Raw genomic sequence first — 12,726 nt, forward strand, 5'->3', positions numbered from 1 at the left:
AACACTTTTCTGTAAGTCCTTCTTTGGTATGAGAAGTGTAGAGAGACTTTTACAGGCAGCCGCTATTCAGGTCTGCAGACATGAAAGCTCGTTAAACATGAGCTATTACCCTATTTTTGTTTATTACAATAGCCTATCCATTTGACATCTACTGTAATAAATGCTCTTAATGAAAAGCATTCAAGTACACACCTTGTTCGTTGGCTTTACCCAGAGAGCTAAGGCTCATTAGGCAGATTATCAGTTTTCTGCAAGACGTCTACACAGTTTTCAAATTTTGACTAATAATCTCTAGAAACAATGTTTGCAGCAGAAGACATGCTGAGCCAAACTCATCACTGGGCTGAATCTGTGCTGATGTGATTTTTAAAAAAGTCTGCCCTTAGCTTTAGCACATCTGCAGGGCCAAAGTGGTTTTACTCTGTGGCTATTCCCAACCCCCAAGAAACTGCAATTGCTATTTATAAAATAAAAGTACTGATCCAAAACAACTTAAACTGAAACATTTCTGTGGTTAATCCAAACTACAAAGTTTCTAAAACTTTTTTCAAAATGTAAATTAGTTTCCTTTTAAACGAGGGCAAACATAAGCACACATTTTGCCCAATTTGCCTACATTCTAGAAACAAAAGCATGCAAGAAATTTAATCTAGTAGAAACCTGAGAAAGTTGTATTTAAAGATTCCAGTTAATTTTTTTCAACTGAATAAGAATTAATAACCTTGAAATCAACACAATCAAGAAAGGATTGTGCAAAAATCTCAAACTCCTCATAAAATAATCCCCTCATGTAATAAAATCTATCTATCTGAAAAATGTGAATTGCATTAGTAGCACAGGAACTAGAAATTAAAACTGATTTATGATGTATCTGCAATCTTTCAAGCTTGTCCTGTATATTCTAAATATATTATTTAGAAATAAAATTATTTTCCTGGCAGCTCAGTTATATTCTCATTGAGAGAATCACATTTTGATGTATTTTTAAGTATGATCTCAGAGGCATATGGAGCTAAAATGAAGGTGACATTTTATTAGTAGGCATAGGCAACCCTAGTTATGGCTGCTTACATTTTTATCTATCCCACAATATACTACTTTTAACTCTATTGACTAATAATAAAAATAATAATAATAATAATATTCACTGGAGACTGGGTCATTCCTGTCTAAGGATGGGAAATCAGAAAGGTCACAGGGTAAAAGAAAATTCCATTTTCATAGGAACTTTAATGAATTTCTCCTACATGAATTCAAGTTGCTTTAGAAAGGTTTAGACATATATTGGTGGATCCTTTACACCTGAGACAAGCAAAAGCCCATCCATCTGTGCAGAATAATCTGTGTTTAATAAAAGCACAGTAAAATGGATTCCTGTACACCTTTTTTTAAAGCCTCTCTTGCATTTTACTGCCAGCACCCCAGTAACTCCACACACCCACTCAAACCATGACTGGGGTTGTTTCTTAACCACCAGTAAAACAGGCAAGGAAAGGTCACGGTGCTGGGAGATTTCAGATGATAAACAGGATTAAAAGTGAATAGGTCCTGGTTAGCAGATCACCCTAAAAGGAAACCCAGAAATGACAAGGCACAGCCCAAAGTCCAAATTGTGTGTCAGCAATCTCCTCCCAGCAAATCTGGGGTCAAGAAGTACCAACAAAACTGAATATATATACATGTATATATGTATACACATAGATATGTAATATCTAGATATGTAATCCACCACAAGTGGTGTTCATACAATTGCCCAGTCAAAAAAATAAGTAAACAAAGAGACCCCTGTCAAAGTTTACCAAATCCAAAAGCTAAGGCTACCTTTGACAGAAAAAGGGTAATAACAAGAAGTATCAAGATAGGTCACTTAAATGGTCATACTTCTGCCTTTTATCACCTTTTCATTGAAACTAGAAATCAGGAAGAGAGAAGGGATTTTTCTGAGAAATCACAAAGTGTCATCCAAGCACAACAAAGTATGTTCATACAACTGCAAGGAGCTTGTTTTACCCACTGGCTAGGAAGTACCACTGAGGGGTATCACTCATCAACTGGAACTCAGCAACTGGCCATGGATGTGATCCTACTCTGCAGCAATATGGAAGAAAACAGGTGAGTACCCTTACACTCAGCCATGACAGTCTTAATAGCTGCAGAGGGAAGCAACTTGCATTTCCAGGGTTTAAACTGATGCATTCTGCTCCACATCCAGCAACAAGAACAGATATACCTGAAGTTACTGTGCCACAGCTCAAGATCAGTGCCTTCTAAAAGCATGCTTTTCAAGAAGTGGGGGAAATCACTCAGAAATGCTAATTAGCTACCAAAAAGAGTAGCTACACAATATCACATACTCAATTATAACAGCAACAGATTAATTAGCACTGAAGCTCCTAGAGATATACTGGCAATTAAGGTTCCTGTAAGTGAACAGCAACACTGGTTAGAAGTGTGGGAAAGCCACACCCAGCACATGATGGTCACCTCCAAGCAGACACCTTCAAGTGCAGCCACTTTTCTGTCAGGATTGAGGGCTGCTTGGGGATCTGCTCCAGTTAGTCAATGGAAAAATAACAGCTTTAGGAGGCTCCACCATCATGGCTCATGCTGGAGTCTTTTGCCAGAAAAATATCATTCTTACACAAACAAGAGAAGCTTCCAAAATTTAAGCAGCATTTTAACACATAGGACCAGATTCTGAGAATCTTGCTTATCTGATACTAGAAACACTGAAGGGACATTGGACTTTGTTACAAGCCAGTTTCAATAGCTCTTATAATTTTTATTCAGCTCCCTCTACCCCACCCCAGTCACCATGGGATGCTCACAATAAATTAACAGTGACAGCCTCTTCAGTACCTACCAGGCATCTCTGCTTGTGCACTGTGAATGCTGATGGGGGAAGGAGGAAGGGCAAAACAAAGTGCATCTCTCTCTGTGTCTGCACAGAGCCCTTGTTCTTCACAGAAAAATTTAATGGTGTAACTTTTGATGTTCCCTACTACTCAATCAAAATCCACCTATCCAAACGTCACTGAATTAAAAGGACTTGGAACTCCAAAGCTGATTCTCATCACTGTGAATAAATACTATAAACTTGTCTAGTGGAACAAAGGTAGAACTCTCATGTCTTCCTATCTGCAGGAGCAAAACATTTTATTTTAATTTACTCTCACAGGTATAGCATACACTTATAAAGAAATAAATCAGTTTTTTTAATCACTTTTTAATCACATATGTAAGGAAATCTCCACCAGATTCACACAGATAAAGGACCTTCAGTATTTAACCCAGTACTATATAATAATCCAGCCTATATAGTAATTATTGAGCAGATTTACAGCATTTACAAAGGTTGCATTAGCCTCCAATGTTTCACAGCCTTTTCATTTAAAATCTCTGCTATTATTCTATAGAATGTTTAATATTACAACACAGCCAGCAATTTTCTGTTTGCTCTTCTAGGTAGATGCTGGCACGTAGCTAGAACTACACTAATGAGATCCTCAAGACATGCCACAGTTTCATTAACTGAGTGAAATCACAGAAAAGTCATTTTATGGTCTTCAAGTCTCCGATTCTGTCCTTCTAGTTGTTTAGGCTCAAATGATGAACAGGTGCTTTACTGCCTACTGATAAGAAAATATATGCAAACAGTGATAAAGGTAAAGAGCATCATAAATACAGGACTAGATGGTGTGGACATTGCACCAAACACTTCATTACCATGTAGATACATCCAAAAGTATTCTTTTTCTTTGGAGATGTATCCCTCTTCACTTTTCTGCAGCATGCTCTGCATCTGGGATAATATTATACTTCACTTGTTGCCACTAAGACAATCACACTGTTCAGATTTCATTTCATAAAGCCCTAAGATCAGCAATAATATCTGTATTTATTTACCAACAAACATATACAGCTGCCTAGACTCCTGCTGCTGAGCCTGGGACTGCTGTTCTGACACAGCTACCCCCATTTTCTAAAAGTTGGCTGAACATTCATAAAGCCTTGCTGCAAGCATCACAGTCATTGGTGTTGGTTCGTTTAATTTTAATGAAATCAAATTCTTTCTTTCTTATTACAGACATGTGCCTAAACTATTCTGTAAGTAACTGCTTTTCAGTAAATGTACTGTGAATCTAACAGAAATAAACCAGTACAGGGAAAAGCATAAAAGTAGTGTTTTCCTAAGCATTTTCACTACTTTTGTTTCAATTACTATTTGAAAATATTTATCTTAAGATGTTTGTAAGTTAAAAAAAAATAAAAAAATCACACATTCAAGTTTTTCTCTGGACCATTTTGTGAAGCTTTTCAGGTGTAACTGTAATAAATCCTACTAAGAAATACTGCAGCATCCTCCTCAGAGAATTGTATCATGCTATAGTCTGTCTGAGCAACTAGATCATGCCAAGAACCATAGGTACATGGACCCTTCTTATTAATTTTGTAAACCTTCTGCTTATCTATTCCACACTATTCCATGTTAGTCAGATCCTGACATCAATGGCCACATTCCCCACAGAAGGAAAGTCTGCTGAGTCTTGACAGTGTTAATTGCTGCTCAAGGACTCCCAGCAGCACTGAGATGCTATGGTCAAGCACAGACCTCTGAAGAGGAGCATGGGAGAAAGGAACTTCATCCCACTCTAAATGACCATTACAGCTTTGGGGAAAACAAGGTCTGCTCCAAATGGGAGCCAGAATTAGAGATCCAGAATTAAAAACCCAACAAACTAACTCCCTTGGGGGAAGAGATCAATTCATATTGGTTTGCAATTTTTTTTTTTTTTTTTGACATATAGATAACAGCCCTTTATATTTTAAATAACAATGACTTGCTGTACTAATTGTTTTTTGTGTCTCTGTGCTGAAGGCTTTCAGGGCTCAGAAGGCAAGTCAAGATGCTGAACAGCATTTGTGTACACAAGATGACAGCCTCTGGCAGGGGACACAAAGGCTTCAGAATATGGGTGAGCACAGTGAAGGGCCACCCGTGTGTGTAGGGGATGATGGGTTGTCTGCTAGAAATCTGGCAGAGTGCTCAAAAGGGAGTTTGTTGGCCTGAACTTGACTTCTGTGCCTGACTGATGAATATTAACATACAATTGCTCTTGCTAAATATTTCCATAGCTCTATGACCACTTCATGGTTGCTTGCACATATTATTATCAACCTCTTCCCTCTCACCAGCTGACGGGCATTACACCCTTAGGGGTAAAAACATACACCCTTAAGACCAAGTAGATGTCTGTTACAAACACTTCCTGCTTGATTTTAATCCAAAAGAGCTGGCATTGAGCTGCTGTTTTTTAATTAAAACCTCCTTTGCTCAGTTGTTTTTTTGTCTTGTGGAGCATCTATCAATGAGGAGGAGTCACCATAGGATGCAGTTAGTGGCAGCAGGCTATTTCATCCCTTCCCCCAAGCCTAGACACTGACTCTTTCCTTCTTCCTCCCCTCCCCAACTTCATTAACTAAATGCACTGAATAAACCTTAGCATCCCAGCTAAATCCTATTGGCCCTGGATTTGCTGCTTAATGCTAAAACCCAAGCGACCCATTTTTCTCCTGTTGATACTTCTATTGCTGATGGCAGCCAGCAGAGAAAAATACCCAACTATAAACTACTTTCACGTAAGGAACAAAACCCAGAGCATTCATCACTCACTCTTTCTGCTGCTGCTCACAAACTTTACGTAAGCTTTACGTGACATGTCAAAGCGTCCCTTGCTTTTGTGCTTCATAGGCAGCACAGCGAGCCTGTTGCTTAGCAAATGATTACAACAGAGTGTATCTGTTATTAAAAGTGCAACTAGGTCTCTTTTAAAGGAAAATGATCTGGCAAAGTCTATGAAAATTAATTTCTGTGCATTCTACAATCCCCGATCATGATGTTGTTATAAACATCAGAAGACGGAGATCCCACTAACTGAAAATCTTGAGGAGAGAGTAACAAAGAGAGTAAAAAGCTTCAGTGCTACAGAATAATTCTGGTTGCTCTCCTTAAGTTTTGCTTTGAACTCTAAGTTTGTATTCCCAATTTCATATATGCCACAGAAAAGTCTAAAAATTATTCACTGTGCCCCTTTGTTCTGGGTGTCAGCCCTCATGCTGCACACCCCAATTATAATTGCTGTATGTCATCTCCCCTCAGCCCAGCTGCCCAATGCTTCATCCCTGGTCTGTGATGACAAACAGGAACTTGAATGGCTCTTCCCAGCTCCTGACTCACTCTTTCCAAAGCACCCAAACTGGGTCATCCATCCAGCTGCAAAGCCTCCCTATGGTAGCATTAGGACCTTTGGCCCTTGGTGTCATCCACCTGCATTTACTGCTTGCTCCACCAGACATCTGATCTCTCTTTCACCTTAAAAACATTACACCATGACCACCATGTGTTTTGCCACAACATCTGACACCTCAAAACCCTTCCCTCCCACAAATACCTCTTTTCCACTTCTGCCACACACACCTGTGGCTGCAGTCACGTCCCCCATCAGCTTTGCAAGCTGCTCCACCACTTTCCACTGCAGTGGTAGACCCTTGCCCTGCTGCAGGGTCCCTCTGGAGTTGTCCCTGCCCAGCATGCTTGGACTCAGGCTCCCAGCACTCCTAAGGAGGGTCACCTCACCCTCTGCTCCCCCATGTCCCGTCCTTCTCCCTGGGTACTGAGCACGAGGGATGTGAACCCCTGTCATTCCACCAGGACAGCCTCTTGCCCTGCAGTGGATCCATGGAAAGCAGCTTCACACAGAAAACTGAGCACTTTCCCTCACGGCTTGCAAAAGTCGCTCACCGCATTTTCAGTTATCTCTCAGAGTGGCTATTCCAGCTTGCTCTTGGGTATCCAACCAACACAGCAGTCTTTGGATTTGACTTATATTTTTAATACCACATTTCACTTGACTTTATTATCAGACCTCAATGCCCTACAATACCAAGGCTGGCTTCTGAGAAGGGCTGCATCCTCAACTGCCCAGCCCACGGACACCCAGCTCTTTGCCCAGCAAATCCCCACAGCATTCAGAGGCTGCAAAGGCTGGAAAGCAACAAGGAGCCTGGGCATTTGGTGAAAATGCAGCTATCCTGAATAAAAGTTGCATTCATAAAAAACCTAAAAGCAAATGCAATCTAGCACTGAAGATATATGGCACAGGTTGTGATTATTAGTGCGTTGTCTGCTACGAGAAGGCTTTCAAATAAAAACACTTTCTTACTGACCGTGCACTCGCGTTAATGTATTTCTTACCAATACCACTAATGGAGCCTTCATCATGTTTCTTGCTTCTCTGAAGTAATAAGAGAATAGATTGAGCCATGTAAGAATAAAATTAAATATATCCATGGTGCTACACATTATCATGCTGCACACACTCCGCAAATGCGTTTAAATAGGGTCCTTGAAGGAAGTAATGGCAACTGACTTCAATATTACAGAAATATTCAAACCAGCATAAATTGAAAGGTGGGAGAGATAAGGAATATAGCCAGTAAAACAAACGTTTATATTCTTGAGGACTTGTTTTTGCGGCAAGGACCCTGATGAGAGAAAGAAAGAAGGCAAGGTCTTCTGCAAAACACCAACTATTCCAGACTGAAGAAAGTAAAAATATTTTTGTTCGCCTGATTATAGATAAGGATGATATGGAGCAATATCCACATGATTCATCGAGGTTTTTCCTTGCCTTGAGTACAGTGAGTAGCATACTAGATAGGGGACATATTTTGTAAGAGGTTTATGAGGATGCAAACCTCAGCTTTTCTGTTTGTTTTTATAAACTTTTGACAGATTTCAGCACGGCCAATTCCTGGACTCTGCTTTGAACCATTCCCAGTTATAGTTAATGAACTTTGCACCAGGAATCCTTTTAGGGATAAGCAATGGACAAATGGATTACCAGCTGTTCAACTCAATTCTTCACTATTGTTCCACTTCTAGAACCATATACAAAAGAAACAAACAAGACCTACAGCTAGACTGGATGGTACACACACACGTTTAACAGATACTTATTTCTTTCTTTCTTTCTAAAACTTGAAGATAGACATGCAAAGGAATTGCCAGTTATGACTGCATTTTGCTGCCTATAATTTATACCTAAACTGTTAAAATATGTTTAGGTAATGTGCGTTGAGTGTTTATTTTTCCAGTAGCACTAGGAAGGTTATCAGAAACACAAATACAAGCTGTACACTAAACATAACCGTATCTACTAACAGGACATTCTAACAGATGCATAAAGGACATTAAAACATAATTTTAGGCGCATAGGAACAATTTTTCTTCCATCTTCCAAAATAATAATATTAATAATCATACTAATGAGGTATGACTCCTCTATTATTACTGTTAATTTAAAACTACCATATATTTTCGAACTTTCCTTTAGGAAGCACACACTTCGAAGTTCACTTTTCCCCCACTGCACAACTCGCTGAGCAAGGACCCGGTTGTTTACTCGGGCTATTTACACGGCAACTTAAGAACAACAGCAAGAAAAGCCTCCAGAAACATTAACACTTGAGCGAAAGGGGTAAATTCCAACGCCAATACAAATTCCAAAATACGGGACAATATTCCAGGTTGGTTGCCTCTGACGGTGATGCTGGTTTACAGCACGGCAGAACTTTACTAACCTCTGCCTTGCTAATCCCTCCGCGACCCCTGCGCTCCTGCTCGGCCTCTCCCCGCTCCACGACAAACTTGCAGGAGCCATGAACCGGGGGCACACGGCCACACACCGAGCAGGCTCCGGATGGTGTTACCGCCTTCCAGCGCCGGAGCCCCGGCTCGGGCGGGCTTACTCACCCGCGGGAAGCCGCACTTCCCGACTGACAGTCCCTCACGGATCTCCCTCAGCGCGCCTCACTCGTGCGGCGGGTAAACCAGCCCCATCTCCGCGCGGAGCACTCCCACCGCAACTTGTTGGGTTCGGGCTCTCACGACCGGAGTTTTCCCGACCCGGCCCGCCGCGGCCCGGCAGGCTCCCCGCGGAGCGGCCCGCTCGGCTCCCGCCGCCCACACAAAGAGCCCCGCGCCCCCGGCAGCGCCCGCCCCCGAGCCCCGCGGGGCCGGCACCCACCTGCGGAGCGGCGCCGCTCCCGCCGCCCGGCGCTCCCGCCGTGCCGCCCTGCGCGGACAGATGGCCGGCAGCCCTGCAGCCCTCCGCTCTGCACAGCCCGCCTTGGGCTTGTTGTTTTTTTTTTTTTTTTTTTCCTTCCCCTCCTTTTTTTTTTTTTTTTTTTTTTTTTTCTTCCTCTTTTCTCCCTTCTCCCCGTTTTATCTTCTCTTCCTCCCTTGGCTTAGACCCTGGCAGATCAGCACAAGTGTGCTCACAACACCCCCTCCACCAGTCACTTCAATTAGTGCCACACGAGAGGAGCTTCTGCCCAAAATCTGCTTAAGAAAGGGCCAGAGGGCAGGGCAATCGCCTTTGCTCAACAATGACCAGAAGCTGCTATAAATATCCAAACAAAAGCACTGGCAAGGCCAGGAATGTCATATCCTAATGTGATAAAAATTGTAAATATCCGATGTATACCAGAAACACAAAGCTAGAAAATTAGGGTTTTTTTAATAAAAGAGACAAAGATTAAAAGCAGTCGCCACCTCCTTACCCTCTCCCCCCAATACGTGACCTTGTAGTATGTTATCAAAGTCATGTATTTCTGGGTGCCAAGCTATTATGTTTTTGAGGTCCCGAGCAGCTCGTTCACAATCCCTTTGTGACAGCTGCTCGCTAATATTTATAGGTACCCATGTCTGTGCACCTTATATAACCAAGTCGACTGACCAGGGCTGGGCAGAGGTAGACTCCAACCCCACAGATATGGTGCATCACACAAATAGTACAGGCGGTGACTTCTCGTGTTGATTAAACCATTAACAAGAAGTTCCCAATACACCAATAAGTAAAGCAATACATTAATACTGTACAGACGGGGGTGCATTTATATGAAGGCTGGAGGATTTAATGTAATTTGATTTAGACACATTTTACACTAACATATTCCAGTGCTGTGAGGAGAAACTACAGCTTGAGGTTTCTAACTATACAGTGAGCTAGAGTTGAAAACTAACAAAAAACCCAAAAAAGCAAACAACAAAACTCACAAAAAGCCCACAGACCCTTGATCAAGCACAATGCCTCCACCAGCAGTGCCTGGCCTTGGGCTTGTGCACCACTTCACAAACGTCCAGTTCACACTGTGCAAGTAGCTGGATGCCGCTGGTTCCAGCATGGGGAGGGCAGGGTGGGAGAAGGGAGTGGTTTTGGTCCCATGACACTCCTCGTAAACTCTGCAGTGCCTTCCAGATAGCAATTTCCAGTCTGTTGATGGCTGGATGACAGCAGCTAGGTTCATCTGAGGGGAAGCCAATAGCCACTGTCACCTAATTGCCTCCCCAGACGTTGAAGAATGCAATCATTTCAAAGGGAGGGCACTCTGCTCGTGTCCAAGTCTCGTGTCTCAATGTTTATGTACAAATCTGTGTAAAAGTAGTTAATCCTATTGACCAACCACATGCTCTTCTAGAACTGAGATAAAGGCCGTCTGAAATTAACCCCGTATTTCATCTGTCGGGTTTCCATCAACTCAAAAATCTCTTCTACTACAAATAAATGTTATTTTTTCCATTTAATTCCCATGCTCTCTTCTGATCACATTCATTTATCCTCCTGCAGTGAAGGCTGCTTTCTCAAACTAAACCAATCCACATACAGACTTGTTCTCAAAGCATCCTTATCCACAAAGGATTGTCACAGACAGGTTTTGCTGCTTTATCAATTCCCTGAATTTGAGCATAATGTAATGCGCAGTGTAACGAAGAGTGTACTTTTAGAAGATCACTTCATTTAAAAGAGAGAATATTTAAGTGAAGCTCGTACAAAACTCTAGTCCAAAAATCTCATATGCAGGCTTGCAAGAACAAAACTGCCCACAAGGCTTCCAGACTTCAGCAGGGACAGAAATGTTCTTTGTGTCAACCAAGAGTTGTGAGTAACCCCGAGCGCACGGATGCTAAACAAGAACACCAACACAAACAGCACAGACTGAGCATTGTTGAGCCAAAGCTGCCAGCCCATGGGCTGACACAGCCCTCCCTGATGATGGGGAGAGGGAAGCAGAGCTCCTCACTCTGGCACAGGCAAGTCCGTGCAGCCCAGCACAGCAGCCAGAGTGATGGAAGTGCATCCAGCTGAATTTCCAAGGTGTTCCATGCAATATGGCTAATTAACCCTGCCAGTTCCACTGGCTGGTCTTTACACAGGCTCCTGCCTCTGCTTTACTCAAGGCCAACTGGGTAGGTTGGCCACAGCAGCAGTACAAACATGTTTTGCATTGCAAAAGAGTGGACAGAAGTCTCACTGAATGAATAAAAAAACCCAACATAATCCTCAACAACAAAAACCCCTCCAGGTAAGCAGGAAAAAGGTTTTTAGCATAATAAGCTTACTTGGCAAAAACATGAGCAATGACTTAAATAACTGCATAGTTGTGACTGAATAACAAGACAGCAAAAATAAATCACTAATGGAGTGAAATGCAAGGCTGTGTGCATGGTATAAAAATTTAGCCAGCCAGGCAGATGAATAAATTGATGGAACTGAGTTACTGATGCTAGAAGCAATAGAAAATATCATAGTATAGAAAAATATCCTTGTCTCTGAATTCTGGGTGGGCATTGTATCTTTAATTTTTCTATCTGTCATTCCCGCTTTCAAAGAGGGGAAATAAAAAGAGATATAAAAATAAAAAAATTTCTCCTTTCACCAAAAGGCTCTGTTTTTATTGATCTGTCTTGATCTGCTCCTCATCATTTTGCATGCTGCTTTCCTGCACCAGCTTTTCCAGCCTCTGCATAGAAATGGTGAAGGTATCTTGCAACCTCCCATAGACTGATGAAAATGTAAAATGAGAAAAACTTCATGGAGAAAATGAGAAAAACTATGTGGATATATACGTCACAAAGGGATATTCAGAAGGGTTGTCTCTGCAAGTGTGAAAGTATTCCAAATGCCATTTGCTTTTCAGATCAAAAGGCTCCATTTGATGCTAAATCTAAGAGACAGATGACAGAAATTTCCCTGACTGAGCAAAGTCCCAAAAACTAAAATGTACAAAGAAAATATACTGTTTAGTTTATAAACAATTGAATGTATAATTGCAATTTTAAACTGTTCATAAAATATTCTACCAATAGATCACTGATTTTATAGAGAATTTTGCATTACCTGGAAGGGCTTTAATTTAACTCATTATGGAAATAGAAATCTGGATCAGGTATATTGGGTCCTTGCATTTGACATAATTTCCTGGAGAAGGAAACCTGTGTATGGAAAGCTATCCTCAAGCACTGGTTGAAGTTTTCCCTTAAATACTGTTTTGTTTGATAAGTGAAAACTGACAACACCACCAAATCATCTAGTATTAGTGTTCTTTTCTTTTACATGTCCCTGCCCTTGGACAAAAAATAATAATGGCTTATGCTATTCTTTAGCCTGAATAAAATGTTGCAGTTCCGGAGATAAAGACTTATTGAGCTGAGCAATTAAATAGCTAAATAAATGAATCAGCAGAGCAGAAGTGACAGATTTAATTACTGCTTAGAGCTAGGAAGGGGAACTAATTATGGGGTTCATGAACCACATGCCATTCTTTTCCTTAAGGATGTTCTTCAATTCTTCTGGATCACACTCTGCAAATGTGGTAGCACCA

The 12,726-nt window shown here is 41.4% G+C and overlaps 1 protein-coding gene across 25 annotated transcripts in view; it reads right to left on the bottom strand.

The window, feature by feature from the left end:
* Nucleotides 1-12,726, bottom strand: part of LOC130250434 (poly(rC)-binding protein 3-like) — a 485,448-nt gene that overhangs the window by 126,386 nt on the left and 346,336 nt on the right. For 7 of the 25 annotated variants that reach the window (XM_056486157.1, XM_056486153.1, XM_056486151.1 and 4 more), the window contains exon 1: nt 8,816-9,035. The exons of 4 other annotated variants lie outside the window; for them this stretch is intronic. The gene's annotated coding sequence lies outside the window, so the exon portion shown is untranslated. 14 more of the 25 variants (XM_056486154.1, XM_056486148.1, XM_056486137.1 and 11 more) reach the window with 8 other exon arrangements.

Source organism: Oenanthe melanoleuca, chromosome 2 (genome assembly GCF_029582105.1).
Source record: "Oenanthe melanoleuca isolate GR-GAL-2019-014 chromosome 2, OMel1.0, whole genome shotgun sequence".
NCBI lineage: Eukaryota > Metazoa > Chordata > Aves > Passeriformes > Muscicapidae > Oenanthe > Oenanthe melanoleuca.